We start from the raw sequence: 4997 nt of genomic DNA on the forward strand, positions 1-4997 counted from the left end.
CCGTTGATTATAAGGTATTCCAATTCTCAGAACTATTAAAGCATATTTCTAAGTGCATCTTACAACCAAGGAAATGATTGTTTCTCCTTCAGATCTTTGCTCTTTATTTATTTTTAAGATTTACTTATTTGAGAGAGAGAGTGAACTTGCAGGCACACAAGTGGAGGGAGGGGCAAGAGGGGAAAAAGGGGGAAAGGGAAGAACCTCAAGCAGGCTCTGTGCTGAGCAAAGAGCCCAACAGGCCTCTATCCCACAACCCTGAGATCATAACCTGAGTGGAAACCAACAGTCAAACACTTAACCAACTGAGCCACCCAAGCACCCCAGATCACGGTTCCTTAAATCAGATTTTAAAGTGAAGGGGGGGCACCTGGGTGGCTCAGTGGGTTAAGCCGCTGCCTTCGGCTCAGGTCATGATCTTGGGGTCCTGGGATCGAGTCCCGCATCGGGCTCTCTGCTCAGCAGGGAGCCTGCTTCCTCCTCTCTCTCTCTGCCTGCCTCTCTGCCTACTTGTGATCTCTCTCTGTCAAATAAATAAATAAAATCTTTAAATAAATAAATAAATAAATAAAGTGAAGGGGGAAGAGCGCCTGGGTGGCTCAGTTAGTTAAGTGTCTGAGTCTTGATCTCAGGGTCTTGAGTTCAAGCCCTGAATTAGGCTCCACGCTGGGTATGTGGAGCCTACTATGAATGAATAAATGAATGAAGTGAAGGGGAATGTAAGGTCAAAGTGGGGACCACACTGGAGGGTCTCAGATCTTCTTCCTCTAAGGGGGTTAGGCACCATTGCCTTCATATGCTCTCAACTCCAGTGCAGTGTTTCAATACCCAGGCCACGAACATGTTTAACATCTCTTCTCCCTCAGGGCCAAGGAGGCCAGGGAAGAAAACCCCCCACCTTTTTTTCCGGGAGACGAGACACAAACCATGCCAAGCACGGACCACCATTTTGGAGGGGATAATCGCCTAGCACTCCAACACCATTTATCCAGCCATTTCCTACCCCACCGGGTTATCTTCCCCAGAGCCTCCAGGCCAGTGCCCTGAGAAGATGCCGAGATTAGTCATTTCCTCCTCAGGGGGCTAAGACAGCTCCGTTAAGCCGCCGACTGCAGGCAGTTCCCGTTAAAGCAAAGCAGCTGGAAAGGGCTTAGCCCTGTAATGCCAGCAGCTGTATCTCCACAGTGCGGCTTCTCCGCCGAGGGGCTGGACTCTGTCCAGAAGCGTCAGGCATTTAGCCCCAGTCAACGTATATTAACCTAGGAGGACTGAGCAGCCAGCTCCCGGGGAGGAGAGGCCGTTCATTTAAGCACCCCACCTGAGGCCTTGCTTCCTAATGAGGAAGAAAAATCCCAGCCCCCTCGTCTGTCTTGCTCTACTAAAATCTGGACAAACCGTCTCATTGTACAGGCAGGGGCAACTCCATTTTAAAAATTCACCTAAGGACAGATCCACTTGTTAGTTTTGACAACAAAAGGCCACTAACCCCACAGATGCATTCTCCTTGATTTTTTTTTTTTCCCTCTGAGGTCTAAAGTATTTCCTGATCCCAGGTGTGCATTATGTGTGGGCACAACAGACCGACTACCTCTTCTTGGAGAGCCCTGGGCCCTGGGGTTGCTGAGGAAGAAGCTGAACAGGCATCAGAAAGCCCTGGCACGGAGCAGGCTGCTGAAGAGAGATCACTCGACGACTTCTTACTCAAAGCCAGATGGTGAACATGAGACGGGGTGAGAGCTAATGCCACTCAGGGGGAAAGCCAATAAGCTAATCCGCTGACACGTTTCTAGAAGCAGGCTGATGGCTTTGGCTCAGAGACTCGCCTGTTCCTGGCTCTGAGCTTCAGAGCACACAAGATGGGCATGGGTGACCCAGCCACGGACTCCCACCAGGAGGAACCCCAAACACTTACACCAGCTCATCCACCTCCTTGCACACAGAAAGCAGCCCCGGCTCACCAACCAAGCCCAGGGGCTCCCAATCTACAAGACAATAAGCCCAACCAATAAGACATTTCTTTCTCCTGTCCCAAATGCTTTCCCCAGCAGTCTAGCCCTCCCTGCTCCTTCTGGGTCATCTGTAAATAAGCACATCCACATACAGCCTTGAGTGGAATCATTTATGTACCTAATAATATATCAACCAAGCCCACGATGCTGCTCTGAAATAGCAAGCACCACAGCTGAACTCCAGTAGGAGCTCTAATCCCCAGGTTCTTATCCCCGCTAAACTATAGATTAGTTGGTGGGAATTTAAGCCAAATCACCCCTCTGAATTTTTCAACGGGGATAAGATGACCTGCCCACCCCACATGGATGTGGTGACATCAGGTAAGACGGTGCATGAAAGCACTTGGTATCCTGTCAATCACCATATTACATTTCCTAGAGACTTTATGGGGAATTGGTTAATTCCATCTTCACTGAAGACCAGAGAAGATATTAACTGGCAAGTGCTTTATTAGAAATCCAAATATCCATTTATACATGTCTGAGCCTAGCACACAGATGGTGTCCAACTGTGTGAGATTGGAGAGCTATCTGTATCAAAACAATGCAACTAAATGAAGCTGGCAAGAGTTATAGCGGGAGAAGGTAGACAAAAGGAAAATTCCTGCTCCAACTCCGAGTCCCTGAAAAGTGGCCTCCTTTCCCATCCCACACAACTGCGGAGGACAAGGCTCCCACACGCTACAAGGTTATTCCTAGTGACGTCAAACTGCCTTCTGCCTGACTTCGTGAATAGAACCATCAACAAACAGAGCCTCTGAGAACCAGAGTCTAATAAATTATACAAGTTAAGAATCCTGGCCCCTGGCCTGGGGCCTTCACTTATTTACCAAACAGACCAACTACAGGGAGCAGATTTTTTTTTTAAATCACTAAATTCCTAGGTTAAGTGACCATTCTCCAAATCCTGTTTATATGATAAACACAATGACTGACATGCCCCAACTCTGCATGCTTGAAAGCTGCTCACACCAGTGGCTGAAACCCGAGTCATGAGTAAGGCTATCATCAATGCACATGGACCGGGATCCTATTGTATTAACTGTGCCAGCCTAAACACTGAAGTCTCTGCCCTCCCTTGTTTTTCAGATCTAGACTCTCAACAGCCCCTTCCCTGCACCTTGCAGAGCCTCAAAAAAGTGGATGCATGAGTAAGCAAACCACTGCTCAGTATTCCAGGCTCACCACGGTGGGTCTCCCAAATCTTCTTCCACCAAGAAATCAAGTCCTAGGAAATCATACATTGTGCATGATTTATACATATACATATACCGTATATATATATGCCTATGTGTCTGTTTGAAGCTTGCGGTGGGCAGGGGAGCCCTGCTGTTCACAAAACCAACCCAGCAAGGCTGATGGTTTTCCTCCTTGCACTCAGCACTGCTGGTCACTTTGTGCTGCAATAATTTAAACAGGAATTTTAAGAATTCAAAACCCTTTTCAATGCCATAGGTACAGTTCATAGCCAAAAATGGCCATTTTTGTCATGGTAAATCACTTAAACACTGTAGTCCTCTGATGGAAACCCAGATGCTTTCTATTTCTGCAATGAATTCACCTTCTTAAGGAAAGAGACATCATTAGACACCAGTAATAAATGCAAATTGTTGCTGCTGAATCAAACCATGCAATGCTTGCCCAGTTAAATAAACATCAAACTTAGGAGTCTTACCTAGACCTATGGAGAACGGACTTAAAAATGTAGATTTCAGGGGCCCCTGGGTGGCTCAGTGGGTTAAAGACTCTGCCTTCAGCTCAGGTCATGATCTCAGGGTCCTGGGATCGAGCCCTACATCGGGCTCTCTGCTCAGCAGGGAGCCTGCTTCCCCCTCTCTCTCTGCTTGCCTCTCTGCCTACTTGTGATCTCTGTCAAATAAATAAATAAAATCTTAAAAAAAAAAAAAAAAAGTGGGTTCTGGTTATTAGCAAGTAAGAGTCAAGTTAAACTGCATTAAAGGCAGAGAAAGAGGCAGCACCAGAAAGGGTCAGGGGCAGGAGCTACTCCTGCTACTCCAAAGCACTGGACCCTTTCCTTAGATCTCTCATCAAGGAAATACAATTTAATTAAGAAAGCCTCGAAAGTCAAGCTGTTCCACATGAAGTACTATTAAAGAAATTGAAGGTGGATACATATTTCCCTTTGCTAGTATCAGAATTATTTTCATGGCTGAGGTCTCTTGGCCTAGCCTGAAACTGAGCAACTGGCTGCCAACATTTGACACACAGGACCATTTCCTTTTTCGCTAATGGGCCATCAGTTCCTGCATAGGGTAGCCTTGCCTTCACTAACATTATACAATCCATTTACTTCCTCCACATTAGTGACTTAAAATGCACCTTGGGGAGATACTACAGAACAGCAAATACGGAGCCAGGCCAATGCCAGGCTTGCGCAGACATAAGGAAAGAGATGACATCTAGGACCAAGTTAAAAAATAAAACTTAACAAGCGTGTGTGTGTGTGTGTGTGTGTGTGTGTAAGCGGGGTAAGAGGAGAGGGGACCCGTCCTCTCTCAATTTGCTGAGGCAAAATCTCCCTGCTGTGAGAGCTGCCACCTCCTGGGAAAAAAGCCAGTAGGTTGCCTCCTCTCTCGGCAGTTACATATTAAGCCTGCAACTGTTTACGCTCAATCTCAGATACATTCTGTTCACCAGCCTCAGAGTTCCCAGCGCAGGTGCCCTCAGTTAATCACCCCGTTCGCTCCAGAGGCACTTCCAGCAGTGAAGGATGCTCCAGGCAGTCAGCCAGCCAGAGTCGTCTTTTTTTTTTTTTAACTGCACCATTCTGGTCCCTAAAGACTTGTTTTTAAAAATTTGGTTTTTGTTTAAAGTAGTTTCTTCAAATGAGAGGCAAACAGTCAAAGGACAAATCTAGGACTTCAATTTGACAATGAAAAGGGCTGAATGAGAAACGAAGAATCAAACTCCTGATGGTGGCCGCAGTGGGGGAGGGGAGAGAATGAAAATGAACAGTAGACCAAAACA

The sequence above is a fragment of the Mustela nivalis genome, assembly GCF_964662115.1.
Source record: "Mustela nivalis genome assembly, chromosome: 7".
Taxonomy (NCBI): Eukaryota; Metazoa; Chordata; class Mammalia; order Carnivora; family Mustelidae; genus Mustela; species Mustela nivalis.